Below are 17,362 nucleotides of genomic sequence, written 5' to 3' on the forward strand. Positions count from 1 at the left end.
AGGCATTTTTATTTAGTTTTTAGAAGATTTAGAGCATAATAATTTAATAGCCACGTACTTATTTCTTAATCCCACCTATTCATGTACTTTAATTTCTGTGATGATGTTTTTAGGTTTGTAATCTTGGCCTTGGTAAGGCCGATGAAAAAATTTATAGCTATTAGACTGTCACAGCAGTAGCATTAGCTGTTTTTCTCACTAGCATTAGTTTCTTTATAAAATGGAAAAATTTTATTCTCAGGTATTCAGGAGTATATATTTTCTATGTAGCACTGTATATTTTGAACTTTGGATAGACAATGTTTTTGCTTATTTTATTTCCATTGATCTTAACACTGTTTTATTTCAGCTGTCAAAGAGAGAATAATCACTTTTTTAATTAATTTTATTGGGGTTACATTGGTTAATAAAATTATATAGTTTTAAAGTGTACAATTCAGTAATACATCATTTGTATACCGCACTTTGTGTTCACCATCCAAAGTCAAATCTCCTTCTATTACCATGTATCTGACCCCTTTTATACTTACCTACCTTCCCTCTCCCCCCTTTCTCTCTGGTAACCATTAAACTGTTGCCTGTGTCTATGAATTTTTATTTGTTTGCCTTGTTTGTTCGTTGCTTTCAGTTTTATGATTTCACTTATATGTGGGATATAAAACTAAAAACATTTTTTTAGAATTTTTATTAAAATATAGCTAATATATAATATTAGTTTCAGGTGTCTACCAGTTATTTAATATTTGTATACCTGAAGGAGTGATTACCATGATAAGTCTGGTAACCATCTGACACCATACAATGTTATTATAATATTATTAATTATATCTCCATGGCTTATTTATTTTGTAACTGGAAATTTGAGCCTCTTATTCCCCCTTTCCTTGCTTTCCCTTTTAAAATTTTTTTCAATTACAGTTGGCATTTAATATTTTATATTAGTTTCAGTTGTACAGCATAGTGGTTAGACATCTACATAATTTACAAAATATAAGCAAATTTCACTCCTTTATAAGAGTTTAGAAATTAACCAAATTGGTATATCAGGAACAGCTAGTTAATTCATTCAACAAATAGTGAACGTGTACTGTGTATCAGTTAGCATGCTGATTATACGAGAACATAAAAGTTCTGATTTTGTCTATTGGTATTCTAATCTATGTTTTATAAATTTGTAACTCCTTAAGCAATCTTTAAATCCAAATAAATTTGAATATCATAATTAAATACCATTTGCTTGTATAGCTTATGGATGTGAAATAAAAAGCAATAGTAGCATTGAAATTATAAGCCCTTAAGAGAATTTTCTCAAAGATTTGTCCTTAAAAGACCCTACTTATTCTGACATACTTTATCAAAACTATTTATATATACCGTTTTCATTTCTATCAGCCATCTTATTTGTTTTTCAGCCACGTAGCATCAATCTAAAAGAGTACATGTATAATATTTATATGTGGCATGCATACTCTAGTACCTTGCATATTTAGTCCCACAAAAAAATTAAAAAGGAAAGAGACGTATAGGATTTTCAATATAATTAAACCACACTGCTCTCCCTGATTTTGAAAAATCCCTTGAACTTTTAACTTGTTTAACTTGTTTTCTTGGCTGATGTGATAGATTGCCTGTTTCACAACCATCTCAGTAACTAGCAAATGCCAACTGCAGAGCTATATTGTTCTACCAAAGCAAAACCATCTTAGGGAACCAGGGTGTTATCCTCCTTCTGTATCTTCACCTCTAAGTTATTTATAAAGTTTTCATAATGTACTAAGCAATTGGAAAATTCCGAGTGATTTTTTTTTCATATTGTTAAAATACATGGACCAGAAAAAAAAAAAAGATGAGTGTTTTTGGTGTAACAAGTTCAGAATTCTCTATAAAGCAGTACGTTGTAGTCAAAGAGAATGTGCTGCCACTGCCACTCAGGTTCTCCTTTGTAATCTCTAGTAGGTAATCTATAAATCCCAAATGACCTGCAAACACAAGACAAGGAGTGCAGGTGCTCAGGCAACATGATATCATTAGCAATAATCAATGCATGGCTGTGTTTTCTCACTAATACATGGGTAGAGTACCAAATTATTGGGCAACACTAGATCTCTCTTATACAGAGCTCATTAGTCTTGGAAGAATTCATTAATCACTTAAGCTTCTAAGAAAAATGTAACCTAGGATTTGGCAGAACAATCAATGAGACACAAGTGAAATGGTGTGTGTGTGTGTGTGTGTGTGTGTGTGTGTTTGTGTTTGAAGAGGAAGGTAAGGAGAATTGCAAGTTTAGCATAGAAATTAATTGGACCTATCTCTTTTCAAGGATGTGAATTGAACCTTTTTTATTTGAGGATGGAAGGGGATGTCGAAAGGAGGTTATGCTATGGCTTCCAACATAGGCAAAGACAGAAAACAACTATTATGTTTTTATGTCTATCTTCTGTAACTTTAAAGTTTCTGTTTTTTTCCCCCCAGGAACAATAATTAGTACGATAAACTTTATAATCTCACATCTAATTGGCCACCACATCCAGTCAATTAATCCATCAAACTATAGCCTGCCTACTTTTTTCTTTTCATTTTTAATATTAGTGTCCTATTTCAAAGCCACCTGCGCTTTTGCCTGAGCTGCTGATTGGTTTCTCTGTCATTTTCCTCAGTCCATCATTCATATTGTGTCAAGGGGATCTTCCTAAAACAGTCCAGAGCTCTTTGTTGTCTACCCACTGAAATCCAAAAAATTTAGCATAGATTTAAAGAACTTAATTGTCATTGCTATTATTTATTAATAAACATATTATAAGGCACATGACAATTATCTCCAGATTCCAAACTAACCTTTGGATGTGAGGTATGCATTATCTTGTTTTGCTAAACAGGAATTTGATACACACAAAGTTTAAATATATTTCCAAGTTTAAAGAGCAGGTGTAAGGAACAGAACTAGAATTTAAACCATGTTCTATGATTGTAGAGCACAGGCATTTTTCATTACAACATAGTTCTATTTAAACTTGACCTATCCTACCTTTATAGATTCATCACCTGCCACATTTACCCCCTTGTACATCTTATCCACATCCAACCCTATTTACCATGATTTAAATCTATCAGACTTTTTTTTCAATGTTCATGCCCTTTCCTCTGTTGGTGTTCTCTTTGTAGTCATTTCTTATTTAGATAACATCTACTCATTTATCAAGGTTCTGTTTAAATGCTTCTTCCTTCCTGAAGTCTCTCTTACCCTGTTTTGTTTTTTCTTTTACAACTACAATGTTTCGGAACAAATGGTTCATACTTCTATTACTGCATCCATCTTATTTTATTATAGTCATTCATTTATGTATTCAAAAGTTACCATCTTCTTGAGGACAGAACACTTACTTTCTCTTCCATAGCACAACAACTGTTCCATTGTACCTGTTCATAAGTACTTGTTGAATGAATGGATTCTCTATCCACCTCAACTCCATGCATTTCGGCAATAGCATTAAACTATACACACCACTCTTTGTTTTTGTAAGTCACTTTAGAAAATTAAACCCAAAGTATCTTCATGTTAATCAAGAGTATAAGTTCGCATGTGTAGAATAGTTGAGAGTCTACGGCCATGCCACCCTGAACAAGCCTGATCTTGTCTGATCTTGGAAGCTAATCAGGGTCGGGCCTGGTTAGTACTTGGATGGGAGACCATCTAGAAAGACCAGGTGCTGTAGGTGTAAAAAAAAATTTAAAAAATAAGGGATCGTAAGCTGACAAGGTCCTTGCAATCTGTGAGGTCGACCAAGGGTTTCTTTGCCTAAAATAAAATAGAATAGTTAAGAACTGGTTATTCCTAAGATGTATTTCTTACACAAACATAGCAGCTCTTTATTTAAAATTTTCCACTGTAATCAGCTTTTTTTTTTTTTGCAAAGAACACCTTAATTCTAGCCCTAGATATGCTTGATTGGACCTTCTCTGACTGATTAGGTAAATAGGGCTAGGGCTAGGACCAGACTTATATTTCTTCATTAGTTTTCTTCTATTGTGTACCATTTATGCAAGTTCTGTCTTTGGCTCAAGTTTTTTTATTTTTTCTAAACAAATATCCAACTTGTAAATTGAACAACTCTAATTTTGCAGAGCCCATCAGCCTAGGTTTCTTTATACATGCCGATTATAATAATTATTACTCTTTTAAAAACTCATGTGTCTGGATTATGCATAGCTTCTCATTTATTTAATCAATAAATACCTTTTATATCTACTTTATGAAGACTGTTTGGTTAAGATGAACCAAGTACTGTCCCTGTTTTTGAGAAATTCGCAGTGTATTCTTTTTATTTATAGTCTGGCTCAGGACACAATGTTAATTTTGATAAGTTGAATGAGACTTCTCTGGAGAGAATTCATATTTGTTTTATGGTTGTGCTATAATCAGTGAGTTGAGTTGATCATATAATTCCACTTAAACATAAATTTTATGAGACCCTACTATGGACTTGGAGAAGAGGCTGTGTGCTTAGAATAAATTGGTGTAGTGGTGACAGATGCTGGCACTGTTGTAGGATTTACTGGGACTCCTAGCTTTTACATAGGTAAGCTGAGTGATGACTACAGGTTACTGAAACTATGTTTCATTTTTGACATATCTAAAATATAAATAAGAAATAGTATTTATCTCAAAGGGACTTCATGATGATTAAATCAGATAATAAATGTAAGTATAGTAAATTGTGTTTGATGAACATTAAATTTTGGCTGTTTAATTATTAAGGGTAGTCGTCAATAAGGATTTGTCAAGCTGATTATTTAACAAAAAATTAACACAGATGTTATTGTGCTGTTTTTTATGTATATCTCTTGTGTTGAATTTGTGACCCAGTTGTAAAAACTGAACTCTAGTTTCAGTTTAGCTAAAGAAAACTCCATCAAGATCTCACATATGTAAACCCTGAACTAATGTTTCCTTTAGTGCTACTATTACTACTACTATCATTTTTATAGCATTTATATTTTAATAGATTTTTTCCATTTCCTCCTTTCATCCTTAGAGCAATTCCTGTGAGGGCAGGTGTTATTTTTCTTGTTTTATAAATGAAGAGACTAATACACAGAGGGATTAAGAAACTCGATCTGTGACATTTAGCTGGTAATTGGTAGGCCTAGTCCTTACTACTATACTGTTTGCCTCTCCTCCCTGAATGTTGGTCAGTTTAAAATTGGTGAATGATCAACTCCTTTGTGTAGTATAACATGGATATAGTACGTTCATTTGGAGAGAAGTATAGGGAGAGGGAGATAGAGGCTGCAGTCCGTTTGTAGAAATACAAAGGTAGGTAAATAAACAAACATGGAATGTGCATACACATTTTAAATGCACGTGAAGTGGAACATAAAAGTTTTCTATATCTACTCCAAAAGTATGTTTATTTTAGGTATATTTAACCATAAATTTCAAGGTAATTTGCATTCAAGAGAATTATGTACCTACCCCTCAACAAGTTAAGATAAGGTCTTTTGTAATGTGGTCAGTGCTCCTCTCTTCAGTTTCATGCCCTGCCTTTTGCTCCCCTTTATAAACACACAGCATGGTTTAGTTGTATAGAAGTATTGTGGTTAATACTGCTTTCATGCCTCTACTTCTTTTCCTGTGATATTCGCTCTTGCTGCACTCTCCCTACCATTTTGTCAATCCTGGATTGCTTGGGAAATGCCAAGTGATCTTTGAAGATAGAAAATGGGTTGTCCCCTCTGCATAGCCCTTTTCGAGCTCTCTAGATTGAACACTCCCTGGACCTTGTAGTACTTTAGTTGCTCTATCACATTAAATGGCATTGACCTAAGTCATTTTTCTTTATCCTAACACAAACCTGGCACAAATGTGAGACCAGTAAATATTTTAAATGAACTCAAAAGAATTAGGATATGAGTGCTTTTTTGGAATGTATTGAATGGAAGTTGAAAGGCAAAGAAGAAATTTGAGCAACTTTACAATTGATTGTCTTCTTGCAACTCCAAATATATATTCAATCACCATATATGCATGAGAACCTCCTAAATGCCTTTTTATCATCAGGGATTCAGCAATAAACAGAATACATAGCAATCTTACCATCATGGAGACCATATTGTAATGTGAAGATATATACAACAAAGAAATATGTAAAATGTATAAGATCTTACATGGTTATAAATACATTGGTAAAAGATAAAACAGGAAGGTAAGATATGGAGTACTGGAAGGGTCCTGCAATTATAAGTAAAATGGATGTGGAAGACTTCTGTGAGTCGATGATATTTGAGAAAGGATAGGAGGAGATAAGGGATTTAAGCATGAGAAAGTCTCAGGGAAGAGCACCCCAGGCAAATATAACAGCATGCTAAGGTCTTGAGGAATGAAGATGCCTGGGAAGAGCTTGGAGATCTGGATGGCTGAGCTAAAGTAAAGGATGGAAGAGGAATAGAAGATAAGTTAAAAAAAATTGTAGGTCTTTGCAGGTTAAGAGTGTTAGTAGAGTTAAAATAGAAAGTAAATTCATGGCTTTGAAAATGGCATAAAGTCATCTGACAGGAGTTTTAAAGGACTGTCCTGGTTTCTATGAAGAAAATAATCTGGTATGTAAGGTTGAGGAGAGTGACAAGGGAAAGAAAAAGGAAACCAGTTATGAATCTATTTGATAGTTTAGGCAAGAAGTGATGATGGCTTGTTCCAGGATAGCAGCAGTGGAGGTGGTGAGAAGTGATTGAAATGTGAATATATTTTGAAGATAGGGCAGGAGAAGTTGCTGAGGAGTTTATGGATGGTGTGAAAGAAGAGAAAGTCAAGGGAGAATACAGGATTTTTGGTTTGAACATTTGGGAGTGTAGAGTTGTCATTTACTGAGATATGAAAAACTTCAGGAGGAACGGGTATGGAGGAAGGGATCGTTGGCAATGTTCTTTTGTAAAGGGCCAGACAGTAAATATTTCAGGCTTCTCCAGTCACATGGACTCTTCTACAACTACAAAACTCTTTTAGCAGAAAGCAGTCATAAGTAACAGGTAAACGAAGTGAGCCTGGTTGTGTTCCAGTAAAACTTTATTTTCAAAAAGAGGGATCAGTTTTGATTTGGTCCACAGGCTGTGGTTTGCAGATCCCTATTCAAGTAGTCAAATAAATAACTGTTTCAAGGAGGAAGGAATTCTCGTTTGTATCAAGTGCAGCTGACTTGTCAAAAGAGATGAGACCTAAGAATTGACCATTACATTTAACAACCTGGTAGCCTTTAGTGACCTTGACAAGAGCAAATTCAGGGAATGTTGGGAGAGAGAGCATAATTGAAATAAATATTTGGGTCAAGAGAGAATTAAGGAGGAGAATTTGAGGTAATAGCAACTGCTATAACAAGTCTCACTTTTAAGGGGAGCTGAGAAATGGGGCTGTAACTGTGGGTGGGAAATGGAGTCAAGAATGGGTGTTTTTAAGATGGATGGGAAAATAATAACATAACATACTCATGGTAATGCAAGAGACAGTGGGACTAATTGCCGGAACTGTGTCCCTGTGTAGGCGACAGTGGATGGAATCTGGAACACACAAGATGGGACCTGTAATAGCAACACACACTGGTGATCTGTGATGTTGGGCATCATTGCAGGCACGTGGGCAGATGTGGTGACAGCGGGCTGGGTAATAATTCTTTACTGATTGCTTCGATTTTCTCAGATAAATGGGAAATAGTGTTATCAACTGAGACTGGGAAAGGAGATCTTGGAGATTTGAAGAAGAGAATACAGCAGTCATCAGGACAGGGGCTTCTTGAATTTTGCTCACCTTAGAATTATTTGAGGGACCATTTAAAAATTCCGGCGCCTAGACTGCAGTCATGATCAATTAACTCAGAATCTTGGGGTGATGACTGACTTTAGCACTTTTTAAAAATTTCCCCAAATGCAGACAAATTTTAGAACTATTTCCCTAGAAGTATAGGAGGTGTCACCTGAGAAATATAGTAAGATTGCTGGGTCATGATAAGAGCCAACTTGAAGTTAGTGTTCATGAATTAAAGATGAGACTAGTCAGAATGATTGCATGTTTTCCTCCAGAAGATTCAGTTGGCTGTAACAGGGTTTGAGATTTATTAAATGAGGTCCATAAGTGAGAGGTGGCAAAGATATTTGAGAGTACATGGAAGAAAATAGTTATAATGAAAAATCATGGAGTTTAGGCTTCATAAGAAGAAAAGTAAGGAGGTAAAGGATGTAAAAATGGTGAAGAGTCAGTAGAATGAATTAATTGCATGACATGGTGATATCAAGGAATTGTTGGAATGGGGTACTAGATATAATTAGCTGGAAACCTATGAGGTTAGAAAGTGTGATGTGTAAAGCTGATCTTGTGACCAAATCTAGGGCATGACCATGAGACCAAGTGGCCAAGGCAGGGTAGAGGACAAGATCTCTGGAGTCAAGGAGTTCCATGAATTACTAGGCCAAAATGGTGAAATAATTATTTTCAATGGATACTTAAAGTACCATAAATTAATATGACTCATATATTGGAGAGAGTGACAGTGAGGAAGGAGAATTAAGGAATGAAGGGGCCTCATGAACTCACTTGGATAGCTCCTCATTCTCCTACTTTCAGAGACTGTTTTCTCTTTTGACATTTTTAAGAATGTAACAATGTGAATTTTCTTATACTTTATTCAAGATATTTTCATATGCAGCCAGACATTAGCAGTTTCTTTTTTGCCCTGTTTTATGCTGCCTGTTAGTAATTCACGAGTTTCTAAGGCTAATTGTGTCATCATTACTTTTTACACTTAAAGATAGAATATGCAGTCATTATTTGTGTAGAGGCAATTTTTCTTCTTGAAAGAATGTACCTCTTAGCTACAAGATTGGTCCAGCAATGGCAATAGAATTACTCTCCGTGGAGAATATATTTTGTTTCTTTTGCTCTCACTTTTAACATTAGCCTTAATCTGAAAGCAAAATCAGCAATCCTGAAGCAAAAAAGAACTAATTATATTTCTGAAAACAGAGAGCCAGAAAAATTACCAGCACACTAAATATGTATTTCTATCTCCTGGGTAACAAGTTTGTTGTGGTGGCTCTTGTTTTTGTTTTCCCCTTGGTTATGGGAACATGTTATGGGAAAAGTGCAGCATGTTGATAAAAAGCCCATTAAATATTTCAGAAGTCGAAAATACCTGAAGCCCTCAATCCACTACATCAAATAGTAAATGAGTTTCAATGATAGAGTTCTCTGTGTTCCAACTTCAGCAGTACTGACTGATGGATATTTTCAGATCATTCCTGAAATTATAGTGCATTTGAGCAATGTGAATACTTGAGGTATAGAGAACAAATGTCCTTCTTTCTGTGTCTGAGATAGCAGAGCCTTTATGTGATTTATGACCTTGCTCCATATCAATCACTAAATATGCAAATTGTCTCGACTCCCATGAGAAACATGGCTGATTCATTGAGACGGAATGGCTTTCTGTCACTTGGAGGGAGTTCTCTTTTCCTTTCTCCAATTCTTTATGAAGGAGTGAACAAACCAGTATTTCTGCCATGCCAATGTTCTCACCTCTTGAAATTGATGTATCTTCACCATTACAGATTGATCCAGATCATATTCCCACTCTACTAAATGTTACTGACCAGTCTTAGGCATTTATATGTCAAGTCAATTTTTGTTGTTGTTGTTGTTGTTGTTTTTCTGTTTTTTTAACACGTGTGATGTTTATGATGTTAATTTAGTGCTATGTCCTCTGTTTAAATTATTCTGCCTAAATTAGCAATCTCATTTCTGATATGACTCTCCCACAGAAGTGCTTTATCCAGTACATGAAACCTGGAGTTGGACTACTGTAGGTTAGATCATAAATCTCACTCTGTCTACCGTTTGCCACATTGCCCATTTATGATGATTGTAATTGGCTTGTAAATTTGACTTTTCAACTGAAATACTCTAGAGCAAGAGTTATCTGTCATGAAGGGTTTTGCAGTTGAGTTGAGGACAAGTGCATATCTGAGTCACCTAGATAGTTTATTTTCTCTTTCTTTTCTTTCCTTTTATTTTTATTTTTTTAACAACATATATGTTCCTTATTTCCAGCCTATCCCACAAGGAAAGCTGCTAAGCCCCAGGGGTAATACATCTGAAATCTGATAAATTGTGCTTAGCCCAATGTTGCGGGTAGAATAAGCAAGGCTTCTAGTAGGCTGACTTAACAAAAGGCCGGGTGTACTTTATCGCCCATCACACCATGCCCCTCAAAGGAGAACTTTTAATTAACAGTGATGCTAAATAATCTTAATCATGGATTTTTAATGAATACATCTAAAAAATCCTAAAATGATCTAACATTCTTTTTTGTTTAATTTTTACAGACAAGGAAATTGAAACAATTCTATTTGAAGACTTCTAAACCGATACCTTTTCTACTATACCATACTGCTTCTCAAATCATTATTTGCTGATTGCTAGTTATATGCAAGAAAGCATATTAAGGCATTTAAAAATGTTTAAAGATATGGTTCCTCTCTCAAGGCACTTAACATCTAGTTGGCAAGATAATGCAAACTGTTCATGCCTCTCCCACACTCTTTAGCAGGATGTCCGTATTACATGATGGTCCATATTGTGGCTTGTTCCTTTCATCCAGCTTTATTATTTTTTTTCTATTTGCCTCCTAAATGTGATGAAAATACAGATACTCCCTTTTTCCCAATGGTATGATAAGGCCTGGCCAAGAATTGGTGTTCATTGCGGTTGAGGAAGGACTAAAGGAAAGCCGGCACCTGCTTTTTGTGTGTGTGCCTGCTCCTCACTAGTCTTTCAGTAACCCAACCCAGTCCCTAACTTCCTCCAGCTCTTGAAACCCTGCTCATCATTTAAGGCCCAGCAGTGCTGCTGTCTCTTTCATGTAGCCCTCCTTACCACTTTGCCTGTCTCACTCCCCTGACTCCTCTCCATGACTGCTTTTGGGTTTCAACCTAGCTACTGTCTCTGTCCTATGCCATCTTGTCCGTGAATATGCATTAAACACTTATTGAAACCTTACAATACATCAAGATCTTTGAGAAGAACTAAGGGATAAAGCACATCCCTTGATGGCTCTTTTCTTTACTTTTTTTTTTTTTGAGAACTGATCAGTTAAAATTTGAAGGGAATATAGAGTGTCTGGTTTCTTTTTCAATTTCATTGTTCCAAATACAACAACAGGTTCAGTGTAGGTGCTGTGTATCCATTGCCTACTTAGGTTTGCAGTTATTTTCCAGTAGTGCTACCTGACTCTTTGCTGATATTCTCTGGGAATCATTTGTGAGAAAGCTCTTTTGGAACTAACACGTGAGCACTGGGTTCAAAAATTGGCTTCTGTCTTACAATTTTGTCATTTATAATATGAGGATAATTATGGTACCTACATATTTCTTATTCCTAGCTCACTTTCCAACTTGAGAAGAATTGTGAGGATTAGTGAAGTCATTACATGTAAAGTACTTAGAATACAAAAGTCACTCAGTAGATATTATTATTCATATGGTGTTCTCCAGTAATCCGAATATAACACCACACTGTTTGCATTCAATACTTTTCTTTTTATGGAAGCTCGTAATCCTAATAAGAGTATGTATTCCATTTATTTTTAACATTTTACTTTTGAGGGAGCTTGAGATAGATTTTAGTTTCCTGAAGACAAATAGAAGAATCAGTACATTAAATTATGCACCCTGGATCATGAGGTCAATACTGAAATGCAAAAATTTGACCACAGGGTCAGTGCTTCTACCATAAAGCGTCATCAACTTTCCTGGTTCTTTACTTAGTTTCTCTTGTTCAAAAGTTCTAAACATGACAACATCATTCTTAACTAGAGAACTATACATTTTAACCATAAAGAATCTTGAATTCAACTATTATTACATATAATGTAACTATGTTTTAGCCATTTTAAGTAACTTCTCCATGTATGAAATAAACATGTTTATCATTTAGTTTGCCTGGATCCTTGACTATTATTTATTTTGGTTAAACTTCCATCTTCCTGCCCACTTTAGAATTATTTCAGTTACTTGGGTGGCCAGAGTGGCTATCAGACGAAAATCTTGTTGTCTTTCCATTGGTACTTGTTCATATAGGGATTTTCTCCCTTCTGTATGTAGATGTCAGAGAAATCTACTCCAAGGAAGGCTCTGGGAGTCTCAGCCCTTACCTTTTTACAACCCTCTTGGCAACTCCCCCTCCTTTGTCTAAAACAGTATTAAATTTACTCAAATGTTTATCACTGCCTCTTTCTATTTTTGATTCTCCTCTAGTAAGAACTCTATTCTAAAGCATGTCTTCCTGGGTTCTCTTCTCTTGTGACTTATGATTTACTAAGGATTAGCATTAGCTTAGGAGCAATATATTTCTTCCTGTCCCAGTCATATTTAGAAGTTTAAAATTCACACTGATCTTGGGGTTCATCTTTTGAGGGCATTTTTGTTCACCAATTTTTTGTCTATTTTAACCAGCACTGCATTATACTTTCATATCATGTTATTCTGATGTAAACAAAAATCATGACACAAAATACAATTATTATTTTCTTGATATTTATCTGATCCACTTAGTAGCTTTGACTACGATTTTTAAAATTCTCCAAATGGTTTAATGGATTAAAAAACATAATCCTGAATAATAAAGTACCCAATTAATATAGGGAGGCAATAAGACTATATCACAAAAATCTGTGTGACAAAAGTTTCAACAACAGAAGTAGAAATTACTTGAAATCTCTGGACATTAATATACTGAAAACATAAAAATGTGTTGCTATTGTCAAGATTTTACATTTACTACTTTAAGTAGAATAAATATTGATAAAGTTTCTTCTTTATGCTATTAATAGGACTAAAACATTTTAATAGCCCGTATGAGACATAAGGCCAAAGTTCTAGAACAGTACTGTCCAATAGAATTTTCTATCATGATGGAAATTGTTTGTATCTGAGCTGTCCAGTGTGGATGTCACTAGTTACTAACCACATGTAGCTTTTGAACACTTGAAATGTGTTTAGTGCAATTGACCTGAGACTGAATTTTTAATTCTATTAAAATTTTATTAATTCAATTTTAAATAGCCACAAGTGGCTATTTATACTGGACAGAACAGTGATACTTAGAGACTTTCAAACTACTGTTAAGATGGTAACTTGCACAGGGTTAGGTCACTGTCATTCTCAGGCCAGTGGCACACTACAAAGAAACAGAAATCTTATATTTACCAATAATCAAAGAAAAAGGAAACAGCCAAGACAAATTTGATAATTACTAATTTTTTGGAACAGTGGCCAAAATATTTAGGGATCCGCTTTACTCATTTCTCTCCTCAAAGACCTCTTATCATCTTTCAGTGTTATCTTCTCCCTTCCCCTCCAGATACACCCCTCAACTGATCTTTTCATATCATGCACCTTCCCCTCTCTCACTGGCCCCCTCACCTCATTCCACCTTTGTTATAGCCTTTGAAGTTCTGCCTCTGTACCCATTGTCCCAACTTGTATATCAATAGCTCCCTGACTGAGAACACTAAACACAGACCCCTCATCTCCAGAGAGAGGATTGAGCAGGCTGTAATTGTAAGTTCAAAAATTGCTGTCTGCCATAAGAATAAATATTTGTAAGGTCCAACTTTAGGTTATATATTAGAATCGTTTATGTATGTCACCCTTTTTCTACCCTCTAGGCAAGATTATTTCTAATCTGAGTTTCATGAAGCCTCTAGAGTTTCAAGAAAAGCTAATGTTTACTGAATGCATTGAGTAGTAGCAATACCTCAAGGCAAAAATAACATCTCAAGGTCTCTTCCACCTCTTTGATCGAGTGAAAAATTGAATAATAACTATACACTAGATAGGATTCATACCAATGTGCACATTACTTTGTAAGTGAAAGTAATTAGCAGGGGAAAGACAACAAACAAACAAACAAACAAACAACAGATTTCCTCCATCTTTCCTGAATTGATAGTTTAGTTTTTAGACTTTAGGTTTTATTCATTTGAGATTCATTCAACAAATATTTGTTGAGCTTTGCCTGTTAGGCACTGTTTTAAAAACCGTTTACATGCATTGCTAATTTAAAAAGATGGTAGCCCTTGCCCATATAGAGCCCAAAAGGTATAAGAGAGGTAGAATACAAGTACCAACTGGGATCACTGTAATAGAGAAATAAATGGAGTTGAATGACAGAGTGTAGTAGAATACGGATAATATACTAATGCGTTGTCATTAGAAACTAAGTCCTGCATAAAATACAGAATAACACATATGCACAGAGATTTTCCTTAATGTTTTATATACTTGACTTCAGCATAATCTATCATCATACATAGAATATATTGCCATTCATATATGGCATTTGGTTAACCACAGTCAGACCTTTTGAATAGCAGATGTGAAATGAAGACTTAACGTTATTTCACGAAAGTGCTGAATGCCCATCAACAGTTGAGATTGAGTAGCACTTCTTTCTCTGCCTAAGGAGCACTAGTGGCGCAATTATTTGCATGTCAAAAAATTTGTCCATTTATTTTACTAAAATGAGTAGAAAAAAATGAAATGCTTATGTTGATAACATAGACACATGCAAATCATACATGTCACATTAGTCTCATGTGGGTCTTAAGCATTAAACATAAACTAGTAGATAGTGGACTCCATTGAGAAGAGAAATAACAAAATCAAATAGTATGTACAATGTGCCGATAATTCAATATCCTCAATGTTGTTATACCTAAGAGTTAAAATCTGATTGAGTGTTCTAAAAATAAATGCTAGGTCTCATGGAATGGAAACCTGCTTTTTATCATATGAATCTATTCAACTCTTACACATTAAAAACTTCATTTAAAATTCATTATGTAGAAATTAAATGAAATAATTTTTATATATTATCTTTGTTCCCAAGGTGTCATTTCTACCTGATAAAATAGAGGTTAAGTAACTTGAACTATATAATGTAGCTAGGAAATTGCAGAGATAGGATTCAAACTCAGAATAATCTGGCTTCAAAGTCCATATTTTTCCCAGTGAATGACTTATTTTTAAAAGTATATTTATCAGAGATTTTAGTTGAATTATCAAGAAACTATTTTCTCTTGTCATATAGACAGGAATAAAGAGTGAAATTGCAGCAGACAAAAAAGTAGTTGTAGTAGCTCATTTTTCTTGCCATTGTCAAGGATGACAACTTTAATTCTGTTTTCTTTTTAAAATCCCATTTGCTTTCCTGCAAAGAAAAAGAATCCACTTTATTTAGAAATTTACTGAATTCTTATTTTGCTAATCCTGGGGGAAGGATTATATTCTTAGGATTAAGTGTAGTCAATTGGTATTAGGAAGTTGGGAAGTAAAGTGCAAAATTCTATTAAAGACTTAGCAATTTTAATTTATCACAGGAAGAACCACTCTTAGCAATGTATTTGCACCTTGATTTTCTATTTCAACTTTTAGACTTTATCTTTGAATTTTCACTGATACCTTAAGAAATATTATTGTATTCATATTTTAGAATCAATTTATCCATCAACCTGGACACAGATGTATGGAAAGAGCATCTCCTTCATGCATTTAACTTTGAAATGCTTGTGATCAGTTTTCCACCTTTAGAGAAGGTGTTTTTTTTGCTAAAAATCTGAAAGTCTACACAGAAAAGTTGTTTTAAAGAATATTCCAGAGATTACTTAGTCTGATTTAGCAGGAAAGTCAATTCATACAGTAGTTTGCTTTGTACAAATAAGGCCCTATCACAGACTCAGCTCTCCATGTTTTGTGGGAAAATTACACTGGCTGATTTTAAATGTTATTGTGAGAACACATTTTGGAACACTTCTGCTGCTCAAGCCAGAAACCTAGAGGCTTTTTTCTTCCTGAGGTATCAAAAATAATAATAATAATAATGAAATTCTACCATCCCAACTGCTCCCTTATCTGGGCTAAATGCAGTGATAAATTTTTCTTCAGGTTGAAATATTTGAAAATAAAATCTGTACTCAGACACTAATGTCTTTACTTGAACAATGCTATTGAATCCTAATTACTAAACTCATTTACTGCTTCTTCCCAGGGAATATAGAATATTATTGTTATCATGATATTATGCTACATATATCCTCACTGGCTACCTTTCCTCTCATCTTTCCTTTGTGGCTTATTGGGTTAAAATAGAGGAGTCTTACGTAGAAGGAATATGTTGACAAACTGTGGTTTTTATCTTGAAAATTTTACCAAATGTATAAATTGACTCTGTCAGTTATTGGAATAAGTGTGCTGAATGCCCTCTGTGTGTGCATCAGGACAAGTGGTCTAATCAAGTTCAACTGTTCTGTGTCTATTTGGCCCGGCTTAATTAAAATTCAGCCCTGCTTTTGAGCAAGCCGCAGTGGTTTGGCAGACCTTCAAAGGGGCTATACTGCAGCAAACAATAAAAGTGATAAAGGCGTACAATAATAATCAATACAATGCAAATGCCCCTGTTACTTACAAATCACGTGAAAAGTGGTTCCTTGAAGTAACCTCATCTGCTCTTGGTGATACAATTAAAATTTTTGAAACACCTTATTTGTGAATTTACCTCTATACTCTTTGTCAATTGGCTTCTTTTTTTTTTACTACTAATGAAGGAAAAGAAGATTAAAGTAAGATAAATTAGCACAATACAAATCCTTTCTTAAATTTTTGTAATTCTGGTTTTATTTGTTGCATACATGGATGAAAAACCGTGTGAAGGATTTTTGCCTGTATGGGGAATAGAGCCCTGATTCATCTTTCGTTCATTTGTGATGGTTGAGGAGTATATTCTTGGTGATCATCCTTTTTTATTCAGTCCTTGGTCTTTGGCTGACTGCCCTGGTCGCAGATTTTCTCACAAACTGCCATCTGGCATTCTCACTGTCCCCCACATATAGCTCCTTCAGGACCTCCTGCAAACAGGCTGGAGAATTTCACAGCTTGGGGGCATGGGAGTATAAGTGAAGTTGCAGCCACTGATTCAGGGTGGCTTTCTCACCTACAGCTTACATAGGTGTCATTGCTAGATGCTTGATGGAAAGAGCAGCTAATGCACTGGGGATTTGGAGACCTAGGAGGAAGTCCCAGAACACTTGTGTTGTGGTTACCTGTATTTTTAACCTGGATCTGAAGAATGGAGACTGAAAAAGCCAGATCTCTGTATTTCACATGTTCATTCATCTTTGAGCGTTAATGTATATAAATTCATATGAAAGGCGCTTTTAAAAATTTAGAGGTGTTATTTTTACTGTTACAGTACAAGTGATTATAGTATCTCAAATTTATCAATGAGTGTTTTTGTCTGGTTGGGCTGCATGTGTAAATATCACTT

The 17,362-nt window shown here is 34.8% G+C and overlaps 1 protein-coding gene and 1 pseudogene across 6 annotated transcripts in view; both read left to right on the top strand.

Annotated features, from left to right (window-relative positions):
- IL1RAPL1 (interleukin 1 receptor accessory protein like 1) overlaps positions 1–17,362 on the top strand; it is a 1,213,847-nt gene that overhangs the window by 352,600 nt on the left and 843,885 nt on the right. The gene's annotated exons all lie outside the window — the stretch shown is intronic.
- Positions 3,598–3,716, top strand: LOC118608403 (annotated as a pseudogene).

The sequence above is a fragment of the Rousettus aegyptiacus genome, unplaced genomic scaffold (genome assembly GCF_014176215.1).
Source record: "Rousettus aegyptiacus isolate mRouAeg1 unplaced genomic scaffold, mRouAeg1.p scaffold_m13_p_9, whole genome shotgun sequence".
In the NCBI taxonomy this organism is placed as follows: Eukaryota; Metazoa; Chordata; class Mammalia; order Chiroptera; family Pteropodidae; genus Rousettus; species Rousettus aegyptiacus.